This window comes from Piliocolobus tephrosceles, chromosome 17 (assembly GCF_002776525.5).
Source record: "Piliocolobus tephrosceles isolate RC106 chromosome 17, ASM277652v3, whole genome shotgun sequence".
Classification (NCBI taxonomy): domain Eukaryota; kingdom Metazoa; phylum Chordata; class Mammalia; order Primates; family Cercopithecidae; genus Piliocolobus; species Piliocolobus tephrosceles.
The window spans coordinates 37684856-37698669 of record NC_045450.1 but is presented as its reverse complement, the minus strand read 5'-3'; the positions used below and the strand labels follow the sequence as shown (position 1 = coordinate 37698669).

General features: G+C 40.6%; 1 pseudogene; it reads right to left on the bottom strand.

Moving 5' to 3' along the window:
- Nucleotides 1–10144: 10144 nt before the first annotated feature.
- On the bottom strand, nt 10145–10972 carry LOC111541226 (annotated as a pseudogene).
- Nucleotides 10973–13814: the final 2842 nt, after the last annotated feature.

Genomic DNA, 13814 nt, shown 5'->3' with positions numbered 1-13814 from the left:
TTTTGAGGCAGAGTCTCACTTTGTTACCCAGGTTGGAGTGCAGTGGCACAATCTTGGCTCACTTCAATCCCTACCTCCTGAGTTCAAGCAATGCTCCTGCCTCAACCCCCCAATTAGCTGGGACTACAGGCATGTGGCACCACACCTGGATAATTTTTTTTTTTTTTTTGTAGAGACAGGGTTTGGCCATGTTGCCCAGGCTGGTCTCGATCTTCTGAGCTCAGGTAATCAGCCTGCCTTGGCCTCCCAAAGTACTGGGATTACCATGTCTGGAATAACTTTTGTTATTTCTTTTCTTCTAGCTTCATGTTTTTTTTTCTTTTTTTCTAGTTTCTTAAAGTGTAAATTAGGTCATTTGCTTATTTATTTATTTAGAAATAGGGTCTTGCTAGGCTAGAGTGCAGTGTCACGATCCTAGCTCACTGCAGCCTTGAACTTCTTGGTTCAAGCAATCCTGTTTCTCAGTCACATGAGTAGCTAGGACTGCATGCCTACCTAATTTTTTATTTTTGTTTTTTGTAGATATATGGTCTCACTACATTTCCCAGGCTGGTATCAAACTACTGACCTCATGTGATCCTTCCACTTTGGCCTCCCAGACTGCTGGGATTACAGATGTGAGCCACTGCACTCAGCCTAGGTTGTTAATTTGAGATTGTTCTTTTTAAAAATGTGTTTACAACTGTAACTTACCCTCGTAACACTGCCCTCACTGCATCCCATAAATTTTGTTATGCTGTGTTTTCATTTTCATTCATCTTAGGTATTTTCTAATTTCTCTTTTTCTTTGTTAACTTATTGGTTGTTTAAGAGTATATTGTTTAATTTCCACATATTTGTGACTTTTCTAGTTTTCCTTCTGCTGTTGGTTTCTAGTTTCATTTTGTTGTGATCAGAAGATTCTTTGTATAATTTCAATCTTCGGAAGTTTATTAAGACTTGTGTTGCAGCCTATTATATGGGGTATTCTGAAGAATGATCCACGTTTATTTTAAAAAGTGTGTATTCAGCTGTTGTTAGGTGGAGTGATCTCTACATGTCTATTAGGTCCACTTGGTCAAAAGTGTTGTTTCAGTCTTTCATTTTCTTATTGATCTTCTGTCTGGCTGTTTTATTCATTTTTGCAAGTGGGGTGTTAAAATCTGTTACTGTTATTGTAGAGCTCTCTATTTCTCCCTTCAATTCTGTCAATGTTTCGTTCATATATTTTGAAGCACTGGTGTTTGGTGCATATATGTTTTTTATTGTTGTAGCTTCCTTGTGAATTGACAATTTTATTATTCTATAAAGTTCTTATTTGTCACTTGTAACGGCTTTTACTCAAAGTATATTTTGTCTGATATCAGTATAGCTATTCCTGCTCTCTTTTGACCTCCATTTTTATTGAATATCTTTTTACAGCCTTTCACTTTCAACCTATCTTTGTCCTTAGTGCATCTTTTATAGACAGCATATAGTTGGATCCTACTTCCCACCTCTCCCCCACTTCTTCCATTCTTTGTCTTTTGACTGGGGAGTTTAATTCATTTACATTTGAAGTAATTACTGATAGGGAAACACTTACTTTTGCCATTTTGCTATTTGTTTTCTGTATGTTTTATATAACATTCTGAAGTTATGATAATCTACCTTATATTGCTACTAATTTAACTTAAATCACATACAAGCACTCTATTCCTTTATAACTCTACTACCCTTTTATGCCATTAATGTCACAAATTTTACCTTTAAATATTGTGTACCCATTAACATATTTATAGTTATTTTTATGCATTTGTCTTTAAATGATTCTTCCACCCAATAAGGACAAGTTTTGTACTGTTTATAAAAAAGTAGTGATGTCTCTAGCTCTAGCCTCAGTTTAAGAGGTTTTAAGAAAAAAATATAACTTTTGTACATCAGATCCAGGGTAAAAGGGAGTGGAATACAAGATACCCTCTATCCAGAGCTACTTGAATAGAAAGAGCTCTAGAAAGCAGTGGATGTGAGTATACTCAAGTCATAAGGTTTGAGGTTATGGGTCCTTGGTGGTTATTTCTTCTCTTCCATCACTGAGATGTTTATCTTGGGTGGATTGAAGGTTTCTTAAACTTCAGCTATTTAGGTGATCTGGTCATAGATCAGTTCTATTGGGCAGGAGGAACGGGAGGGCTTCTGGGTTCTTCTGTATCTCTGGCTGGCAAAACCTCCCAGATCATACTTCTGGGGATATTGGTCCAAGGAGGCTCCATTTATATGATCAGTTTCTTTCCTCACCTCCACTTTCAGAATACATGGTGCTGGATTTAGGCCAGGTAAAGATGTGAAAGAACCACAGTGGACTGGCCTGTGGGCTTCTGCTTAGGGGATGAGTGGGGAGTGCTGCTTGGATGGACTGGGCTGATACACTGAGCTTCTCTTCTTTTGTTATCTCCCCACTCTGTAGCTTTAGTTCATGGAGTGCTTCTGTCACTCAAAGGTGCTTGGTCTTCTTGAGGGTTAGCCTCTTGGAGGGTATGTAGCCAAGATCTCTTAGCCCTGCCTGTTGCTCAAAATGTTAAGTGCTCTTCTGGGTCTGTTTTGTGATCAAATAATTTCTGATGAATGGATAGATTTAGTTTTCACCAGCAGGACATTGTCTGTACTGTCAATGGCCAGTGATAGTGTCATGGATGGGTCATCTACCTTGGTAGGGTGCTGATACTTGTTATCTGGAATCACTGACTTCCAGAGGATGCTGCCCATGTCTGATGGAGGGTGAGTCCTAGGTGTAGAATCCTTGAGGGCATCATCATAGCTGAAAGCCCAGTTGTACGTCCCAAAGGGCAGGAACATCTTGCCCAGAGGTCTACTCAGGAGCAGGCACTTCTGGTCGCCTTAAAGCCGTTGAAAGATGAGATCCAGGTGTTTTTTTCTGTAGTGAATTTGAAGCTGAGTTTCTGCCGCTGTAGTAAAATGATGTGATGTGTATGCTGACAAAGGAATACTTAATAAGGAATACTGTCCAGCTGCTACAAATTAGCAAAGTTTCCCAGAAAGAATTAATATGGAGGTTCTATTCTTCCACTGCTGGGGAGCTGCCTGCAGTCAGACCTCTGGCACTAAAGGTAATCTGGAGACCCAGATCTTCTGAGGGGCTGTGGTGCAGTTTGGGAGCCAAGCAGTGGTGAGACTGATAGCATGCTGGTGACAACACTGAAGCCTTCCAGTGCCATCATGGAAGCAGTAGCTGAATCCATATTTTCATTCCTTCATTCATCCATTCAATTTTGATGGAGCAACCATTATGTGCCAGGCATTGTACTTCACTAGATTATACCATCAGCGTATTGAGTGCTCACAGTGTGCCAGACCAGTAAGCTCTTTACATTGAATCCTCAGAGGAAGATTGTGTGGTAGGGATTATTAGCCTATTTTACAGATCAGGAAACTGAGGCAACAGCAAAGAAAAATTTAGGAACTTGCCCACTAGAAAGTGGTAGCCTTGGAACATGGATCTAAGGCTGTCCTGAAGCCCTTGTTTTTGTGACTGTTTTCTTAAAAATGATTTATTACACATACAAAAATATGTCATTATGTGATTTTTAACCTTTTATTGTCTTAGCTCTATTTTCTAATTCTGTAAGTTGTAGGTAATGATACACATGCAAATTCTGTTGTATCTAGTAGGTTTGGTTGGTTTTTTTCTGCCCTTGTGGAAAAATCAGTTTTTCCTCCCTCTGTTCATTTTTTTCAACATTTATTTTCTCCATAAATTTGTGCCATTTTTTTAACCTTTTCTTTGGATACAACATCTCTCTACTTCCCTCAGTATGAGTAAAATAAACTCTTTAACACAGGTTCATTTCTAGATCTATATGACAGTTATGATTTGCCTGTTTTTGAAAATTATCTTTTAAAACACAAGTAACACATGTTTGCTTATTGTAGTAAAAAATAAAAAATAACTACTGTTTACTTTTGATGAATATACAAGCATCAATAAAATATTCTTAAAAATGAGATCATAGTGCACATGTAATTGCAATGTGCTTTTTTTTTTTAAAAAAAAGAACTTAAAGTATCATTAAGATTTTTCTATCTCAATAAATAAATGTCGGTATCATTTCAACATAAACACCTTCACGTTCCTTTGCAGAATAGGAAAATGGGCTTTTCCCAAGTGGACACAACTTCCCAGAAGCACATCTGTGCTTTTCCTAAGTAGGATTTCAGTACTTTATAAATGAAGTTTGTTAGTGGCTATCCTAATCACTCTCAGGTTTACCGATTTCTTGAATCCAGTAGACACGAAAACACTAGAACTGATCTTTGTTAATAACCTCTGATTGTTTTAATATCCCAAAGCTGATGATTTGAGAAATCCTTCAAAGGAATTTTTAGATCAAAGGTTAAATATTGTTCGGTAGTATTTTCCTGTTAAATATATACCAGTTCTTTGAAAAGCATTAAATTCATGTTTGGTAACATGTGGCTATGCTCACTCTCTGCTAAGCCAGATGGCAAGGCTGCCTATTGCAGAGGAAAAGACACACTATTTTATAAGCCTTTGCATCTGCCTAGGCCCTCCCAGGTCCTGTTCCTAACATTGTACTGTTTTGTATCTGCATCTGAGGCCTTGCAGTCCAGGGAAGTGGTTTTTAAACTCTGATGAGCACTAAAAACACCTGGGTAGTTTAAAAAATTATAAATACCCTAGCTCCAGAGTATCTCAATTAGACTACCTAGATCAAAATCTTGGTACTGGGGCCTGAAAACCAGTGTTACTTAAAAAAAAAAAAAAAAAAAACAACTATAACTCTCTACTTATACTCTAATATGCAGTCTGGATTGAAAGCCCCTGTACTGAATACAGCCTCTATCCGTATGCACATGAATACACCTTGCAGATACAAAACAGTACAATGTTAGGAACAGGACCTAGTAGGGCCTGGGCAGATGCAAAGGCTTATAAAATTAGCATAAGCATCACAGTATTGGTTGCTTGTATTAGATAATTTCAAATAATAGCCCTGCAGAAAAGGGAGAAGGCCTATGGAACAGAGAAGGTAGAAAGAACCCAGGCATCAATTTTGGACAGATTTAATCCTACTATAAGAAGAACAAATAATTGAAGCAACTGAAACATGGAACATTTTCTTGGAAGGCAAGGAAAGCCTGGGTTATCCATTTCATATCATGATGTAGAGAAGATTGACATGTCAGGCAATAATTGTAGTACATACTATAAACTATATCCTTGCACCTGTGCAAGAGTTTCTCTAAGGTTAACACCTCGATGCAAAATTTCTGGTTTTTACCAATTATTACTTTCAAAAATCTATCAATCTACTCCCTGCCTGAGATTTTCTAGTTCCCCATATCCTTGCCAATATTTGATATTAGATTTTTTTCATTCTGATGCATGTGAAAATATTTCATTTTACTTTTAATTTTCATTTGCCCGATTAATAATGAGACTTAGTCATTTAAGTTTCTGAATTGCCTATTCATATACTGTGACGATTTCTATTGGGTTATATTCTTATTGATTTATTGGCATCAGTATGTAGTCTTCTTTTTGCTTATTTTTGAGACTGAGTCTCACTCTGTCATCCAGACTGGAGTGCCAGTGGCACAATCTTGGCTCACTGCAACCCCAGCCTCCTGGGTTCAAGTGATTCTCATGCCTCAGCCTCCTGAGTAGCTAGGATTACAGGCACCCACCACCACACTCAGCTAATTTTTGTATTTTTAGTAGAGATGGGGTTCCACCACGTTGGCCAGGCTGGTCTCAAACTCCTGACCTCAAGTGATCCACTTGCCTCGGCTTCCCAAAGTGTTGGGATTACAGGTGTGAGCCACCACACCTGGTCTATAGTCTTGATGTTAATCACTTATTGGTTATATGGATTTCTTGTATCTTATAATAGGAATGGTTTTTATGTTTGAATATTGACCTGTATCAAATATTTTTATTGAACTTTCTTAATGGTTCAATAATTTGTGTATTCTCTTGGGATTTTTTTTTACCTTGATAATCATATTGTCTATGAAAAATGAGCTTGTTTGTTAATCTCATATACATACATACATACACACACACACACACACACACACACACACATATATATATAAAATGAATCTTACTTTTTAGAGAAGCTTTAGGTTCACAGAAAAGCCAAGTGGAAAGTCCGGAATTCCCACACTTCCGCTGCTCCCCCGCCCCTACACAGCTTCCCTCACTGTATTAGTCTGTTCTCACACTGCTAATAAAGGCATACCCAAGACTGGGTAATCTATAAAAGAAAGAGGTTTAATTGACTCAAAGTTCAGCATGGCTGGGGAGGCCTCAGGAAACTTACAATCATGGCAGAAGGGGAAGCAAACACATCCTTCTTCACATGGCAGCAGCAAGGAGAAATGCTGAGCAAAAAGCAGGAAAACCCCTAATAAAACCAACAGACCTTGTGAGAACTCACTCACTATCACAAGAACAGCATTAAGATAACTGCCTGTATGATTAAATTACCTCCCACTAGGTCCCTCCCACATGTGAGGATTATGGGAACTACAATTCAAGATGAGATTTGGGCGGGGACACAGCCAGACCATATCACTCACTAATCAACATCTCCCACCAGAAGGGTACATTTCTTACAATCTCTGGATTACACTGACACATCATTATCACCTATTTATCACATTATCACCTACATTATCACTGTTCAGCTTGGTGGTGGACACTACATGGGTTTAGACATATGATTAATGACATGTATCCACCATTATAGTATCCTATTGAATAGTTTCACTGCCCTAAAAATCCTCTGTGCTCTGCCTATTCATCCCTCCCTCCTCCCTAATCCCTGGCAACAACTGATCTTTCTACTGTCTTCATAGTTATGCCTTTTATATAGTTGGAATCATACAGTGTGTGGCTTTTTACGTTGACTTCTTTGACTTAGAATTATAATTCAAGGTTCTTCTATGTCTTTTTGTGGCTTGATAGCTCATTTCTTCTGAGCATAGAATAATATTCCTTCCTCTGGAATGCTAGTTTATTCATTCACTGACTGAAGGACATTTTGGTTGCTTCTAAGTTTTGGCAACTATGAATAAAGGTGCCATTAACATCTATGTGTGGATTTTTGTGTGGACTTAAATTTTCAACTCATTTGTGTAAATACCAGTGAGTATAATTGGTGGATCATATAGTAACAGCATATTTAGTTTTATAAAACATTGCCAAACTGTCTTTTAAAGTGGTGGCATCATCGTGCATTCCCACCAGCAGTGAATGAGAGTTCCTGTTGCTTCACATCCTGGCCAGTGTTTGGTGTTATCAGTCTTTTAGATTTTGACTATTCTAATAGGTGTATAGTGGCATTGCATTGTTCTTTTAATTTGCATTGCCCTAATGACGTATGATGTGGAGCATCTCTTCATATGCTTACTTGCCATCTGTATATCTTCTTTGGTGAAGTGTCTGTACAGCTCTTTTGCCATTTTTTTTTTTTTTTTTTTTTTTGAGACGGAGTCTCGCTCTGTTGCCCAGGCTGGAGTGCAGTGGCCGGATCTCAGCTCACTGCAAGCTCCGCCCCCCGGGTTTTACGCCATTCTCCGGCCTCAGCCTCCGAAGTAGCTGGGACTACAGGCGCCCGCCACCTCATCCGGCTCGTTTTTTTTTTTTTTTTTTGTATTTTTCAGTAGAGACGGGGTTTCACCGTGTTAGCCAGGATGGCCTCGATCTCCTGACCTCGTGATCCGCCCGTCTCGGCCTCCCAAAGTGCTGGGATTACAGGCTTGAGCCACCGCGCCCGGCCTCTTTTGCCATTTTTTAATTGGTAATTCATTTTCTTAATGTTGAGTTTCAAGAGCTCTTTGCATGTTTTGCATAACAGTCTTTAAATATCAGATATAGCTTTTGCAAATATTTTGTCACAGTGTGTGGCTTGTCTTCCTATTCTCTTGTTCCTTATATTTAAAAAATAAGTTTTCCCTTTTATATTATGCTGGCTAGGACCTTCAGTAGAATACTAAGTGTAAGGGGGTAACAGCCACCTTTGTTGCTTCTTTTAAGGAGACCACATGTGTATCATGTGTATTATGTTTTAGCCTTAGATGTAATGTTCACTGTAGGGTTTTGACAGATGTCTTACAATTTAAGGAAGTTTTCTTTCTATTTAATATTGCAAGTTTGCTAAAAGTTCTTTCCTTTCTGCATTTATTGAGATTATCATATATTTTGGTCTGTCAATGTGATGGATTATGCTAGCAGATTCTTAAAATGTTAAACCAAAGTTGCATTCTTGGGATAAATCCTATTTGATCATAATGTGAATAAATATTTTATGCAATTCTGGATTTGGTTTAATGTCTTATTTAGAATTTTTGTGGGCAGATGTGGTGGCTCATGCCTGCAATCTCAGCCCTTTGGGAGGCTGAGGCAGGCAGATCACTCGAGGCTAGGAGTTCGAGACCAGCCTGGCCAATATGGTGAAACCCTATCTCTACTAAAAATACAAAAGTTAGCCAGGTGTGGTAGCATGTGCCTGTAGTCCAGTTACTTAGGTGGCTGAGGCACAAAATTCTCTTGCACCTGGGAGACAGAGGTTGCAGTGAGCGAAGATCATGTCACTGCACTCCAGTCTGGGCAACAGAGTGAGACTGTCTCAAAAAAAAAAAAAAAAAAAAAGAATTTTAATAGTTTTGTAAGTGACTTTAAGCTGTAATTTTCTTTTCTTGTATTGTCTTTGTCTGGTTTTCATGTCAGAGTTCTATCTGCTAGTCTTGTGAAATGATGCTTTTTCCCTTTTTCTTTCTTATTTTAGCTACTTATAGCAACTAAACCTAATCTTTTTTGCCTCAGTTTCCTTGCTTTTTCTTTTCTTTTCTTTTTCTTTTTTTTTGAGCCAGAAGGTCTGGGTGTCATTTATTGACAGCAGTTTATACACATTTGTTTCCTTCCCATGGTCGTTTCCTTCGCAGCACAGGCACAGAGCCCTTGAGATGGGCAGTCTGTGAACCAGGGAGCCTTCAGCGGGGACAAGTCTTTGGCAGGCACGTTCAGCCCCAGCAGGATGCAATGCTTCAAGTTGGAATTCCACTGGGAATTTGAGAGGGACCAAGGTGGCCGGTAGAGAGGAAGTCTTTGACAGGACTCACATCTGGATCCAGGCCTCCTCTCTCACTATCCAAGTCCATTCAAGTTTTAGGACCCTAGGGGGCAACAATCACGCTCACCCACCTCAGCAGGGCTAGATTCTGCAGTCTGTGCCCTAGTTCACACACACCTGCTTCTGCTGGTCGCACAGTTAAAGAGAATCAGCCTTACGGCAAGAGACAGACCACTTCTTCTCTGCCCCTCCCCGGCACCTCTCTTCAGCGGCATCTGTGCAGGAACCACTGGGAAGATGGAGGCCTGCCTTCTCATTTGAGCGGCATGTGTCCTCATCTGCAAATCTTCCATCAGCGACGGGATGGAGGCCACATGTGGACCGAGGCGGACACCTGTGCTCCCCAGTCCATCACACACTGCCCCACCTGCGTGCTGCCAAATACTGGTGCCCAGGTCAGAGCTCCAGCAGGCCCCAAATTGGGACCTAAAGCCAGTTTGCATCGGCACTGGGCAATTTTTGGTAGGTAGGTGGATAAAAATGTAGACGGATGTGAGAAGAATTAGTTTCATTTGATAGACTAATAAGCGATCTGAAGTGATTTTACTTTTACTTTCTTCACTTTAAGCCAGTCATGGAATTTCACAGTGATTTCTGGCATGGGGGCAGAAGGAAGGAAGGCGGTGTTAAGAGTCATCGGAGCTGGCCGGGCGCAGTGGTTCACGCCTGTTATCCCAGCGCTTCGGGAGGCCGAGGCGGGCGGATCACGAGGTCAGGCGATGGAGACCATCCTGGCTAACACAGTGAAACCCCGTTTCCACTAAAAGTCCAAAAAATTAGCCAGGCGTGGCGGCGGGCGCCTGTAGTCCCAGCTACTCAGGAAGCTGAGGCAAGAGAATGACGTGACCCCGGGAGGCGGAGCTTGCGGTGAGCGGAGATCGCGCCACTGCACTCCAGCCTGGGCGACAGAGCCACACTCCATCTCAAAAAAAAAAAAAAAAAAAAAAAAAAGAAAAAGAAAAGTCATTGAAACAGTCAGCCCACGGAGGTGCAGGCAGAGTGGGCCCTCACTGGGGCAGCTGGAGGAGCATGGACTGCCCCGCCGGCAGGTGGGTGATGTTCTGAGAGTGTAAGAACTGGTATGCGAGGAACTCCGCAGTTTCCAACTTGTGGAGCTCTATCAGGCCGTCCCTTGCGATGGCCAGTGAGTTGGCAATCAGCTCAGCTGCCTCGGAGTGGCCCTCAGCAGAGATGATGGCCACCTTTTTCTGCTGCTCAGCCTTTTCCACCACACATCTGGCCCTCTCTGCTTCCTGCTGAGCCACCTGTTTGGCTTCCACCGCTTCTGTGAACTCCTTTCCGAAGGTCAGATATGTCAAGGACACGTCGTCCAGGATGAGCCCAGAGGTGGCTGCTCGCTCTGTAAGTAAGGTGCTTGCTCACCTGCCTGGAGACCAGCTCTCTCTGGGTGATTAGTTCTCCAGCATCAAAGCGAGCCACCACAGACTTGAGGATCTTGGTCGTGATGGATGGCAGCCCCCGCTCATCACAGTCCTCTCTGATGCTGGTGAAGATGCGGGGAAGCTGGCTAGCGACAGGCCGGAAGAGGATGCGCAGTGTGATGTTGACGTTCTGTAAATCTTTGCTGCCAGTGATGACTGGCACACAATGTGGTCGAGAAGGGCAGTCAAAGATAATTGGTTTCTGTACCCATGGAATGAGAAAGCGAGTCCCTTCCCCTACCACAATGTCCTGTCCTCCACAGAATTGATCAGAGATGACAGCTCTGTGCCCAGCATCCACATTATATGAGGCAGAGTTCCTTTCACCAGGCCTCCTGCAACAGCTAAGGCCAGGTCAAACTTGCTGATGGTCTCAAACACTTTGGCAGCCATGTTTTCTTCTGCCAGACCCTCTCATACCTGCTTCCACTCTGACCTCCACATGAATTTCTGCCCCTCAGTTTCTTAATTTGAAAATGAGGAAAATGAAAATACCAACATCAAAAGTATGTTTTGAGGATTAAAACAGTTAAAATAAATAAAGCAATTAGAACAGTGTTCATAACATAGCAACCAACCTTTTAGTTTTAGCTATTATTACCATTATTGCATTCCCTAAAATTTACATAAGAAAGGTATGACATGTTTCTGAAGGTTGGGTAGCATTCATCTGCAAGACCATCTAACATTTTTCTTTCTGTGGCTATATTTTAGCTACTTATTCAATTTCTTTAATGTCATTAATCTACTTGATTTAATTTTTTTCTTCTTGACTTGCTTTTGGCAAGTTATATTTTTCTAGCAGTTTGTCCATTTAATTTAATTTTTCTTTTCTTTTTTTCTTTTTTAGAGACAGGATCTCACTGTCTTGCTCAGGCTATAATGCAATGGTGCAATCATAGCTCACTACAGCCTCTAACTCTTGGGCTCAAGTGATTCTCCTGCCTCAGCCTCCTGAATAGCTGAGACTACACGTGTGCACCACTGTACCTGGCTAATATTGAAAGTTTTTGTAGAGACAAAGTCTCGCTGTGTCCTCAGGGTGGTCTCAAACTGCTGGCTTTCAGCCATGCTCCTGTCTTGACTTCCCAAAGTGTTGGGATTCCAGGTGTGAGCCATCATGCCCAATGCATTTCATCTAAATCTTCAAATTTATTGGCGTAATTTTTATAGTATACTCTTATTAATGTCTAATGTTGCTATTTCTGCATTTATGGCTTCCTTTTTATTCCTAATATCATTTTCGGGTATGTTGGATGCTTAGCTCATTAAATTTTATACTATATATATATATTTGCTTTAATCCCACTCTGTGGGTCCTGATAAGTAGTGTTTTTCATTGGCAATCAGTTTTAAATGTTTTCTACTTTCCTTTGCAGTTTCTTCCTGGATCCATGAATTTATAATATTTGTACATTCAAAATTTCCAAACAGATAAAGTTTCTCTGGTTTTCTTTTCATTATTGAATTTTATTGTATTGTCGTCAGAAACTGTGTTCTGTATAATATTACTCTGTTTCAGTATCTATAATTTATTTATTTATTTACTTTCTATATTTTCCGACTGGAATGTGATCCACGTGAAGAACAGAATTTATTCTGTTTAATTCACCATCATGTTCCCAGTGTGTAGAATGATGGTTGGCATATAGTAGTAACTCAACATTTATTGAATGAAAGAATGATTAATATTGATGGTAACCCTTGATGATGAGAATATATTTTTTCTAGGTGGTCTTCCTGGACCACCAAGAGGGGAATGCAAATTCTCACAGGCTCTAGTCCATATCAGCGGACTTGGCTTCATATCCACATATGGAGTTACATCCATATATTCCTGACAAACATCAAAATTTCCTGAGCATCCAAGTAAAATTTGGAGGACGCTGTCTACTCCCAAATTAATTTGATTCTGATTTGTACACTCTCAGTGCCTCAGCATCAATGTGGATTCGGCTTCCCACAGATGGAAAGACCGACTTTCTTTCTTTCTTTTTTTTTTCTTTGAGACGGAGTCTGACTCTGTCGCGCAGGCTGGAGAGCAGTGGCGCCATCTCGGCTCACTGCAAGCTCTGCCTTCCGGGTTCACACCATTTTCCTGCCTTAGCCTCCCGAGTAGCTGGGACAACAGGGGACCGCCCAGCTAATTTTTTGGATTTTCAGTAGAGATGAGGTTTCACTGTGTTAGCCAGGATGGTCTCGATCGCCTGACCTCGTGATCCACCCTCCTGGGCCTCCCAAAGTGCTGGGATTACAGGCATGAGCCACCATGCCCAGCCAAGACCAACTTTCTTAGTCCATGTCGGCTGCTATAACAAATCACCATAGATGGGGGGATTTATAAACAATAGAAACATATTTCTCACAGTTCTGAAACTTGGAAGTCCAAAGTTGGGATGTCAGCACGGTCATTTCTGGTGAGAACCTTCTTTTGGGTTGCAGATGGCCAACATCTCTCTGTGTCTTTACCGGGCAGAAACAGGGAATGAGCTCTCAGGGTGTCTTCTCATAAGGGCACTAATCCCATAGATGAGGTCTCTGACCTCATGACCTAATTACCTCCCAGGAACCCCATTTCTTCATGCCATCACCTTGGTGGTCAGGATTTCAACATATACATTTTGGGAGAGCACAAACATTCAGCTCATAGCATTGACCATAGCAGAACTGGCAATCCTCATACAAAATTTTTGTTTCCCATGTTTAATGTCTTCTACAAAACAATATTCATGCATTCTGTCAAGCAGTTACAGAGTAAAGACAGCTGGTCATTACTCAGCTTGGTGTGCAAATAGATATTTTTGAAAATGTACAATATCTGAAGATTTTTATTCTTCGGACAACTTTGGCTTTGAAAACTCTGTATATCTTAAAAGCAGTTTCACAATGTCAGTAGTTTCCTGTGATTGATAGCCACAGCACACTGAGCTCACAGAGACATTAAAAATGTGGCATAGAAAAGAAAAAAAGGGCTTTGCAATATTGGATTCTGTAGCAGTAAGTAATCTTCTCTTGGCTTTCCTTCCCATTGCTAAGGATTTTTTTTCTCTCCTCTTCTGAAAGGTCTGTTTTATTACATTCTAGATTTGGACATACTAATAAAAATATATTTTTTTCTGTGCTTGCCAGAATCCTATTTCTCAGCACAGACAGAATTATTGGATAAGTGCTGCGATTCTCTTTGGAATTTTGAAACTGCAAATTAAAAAAAAAAAGTCAAACAAACCAAAAAATT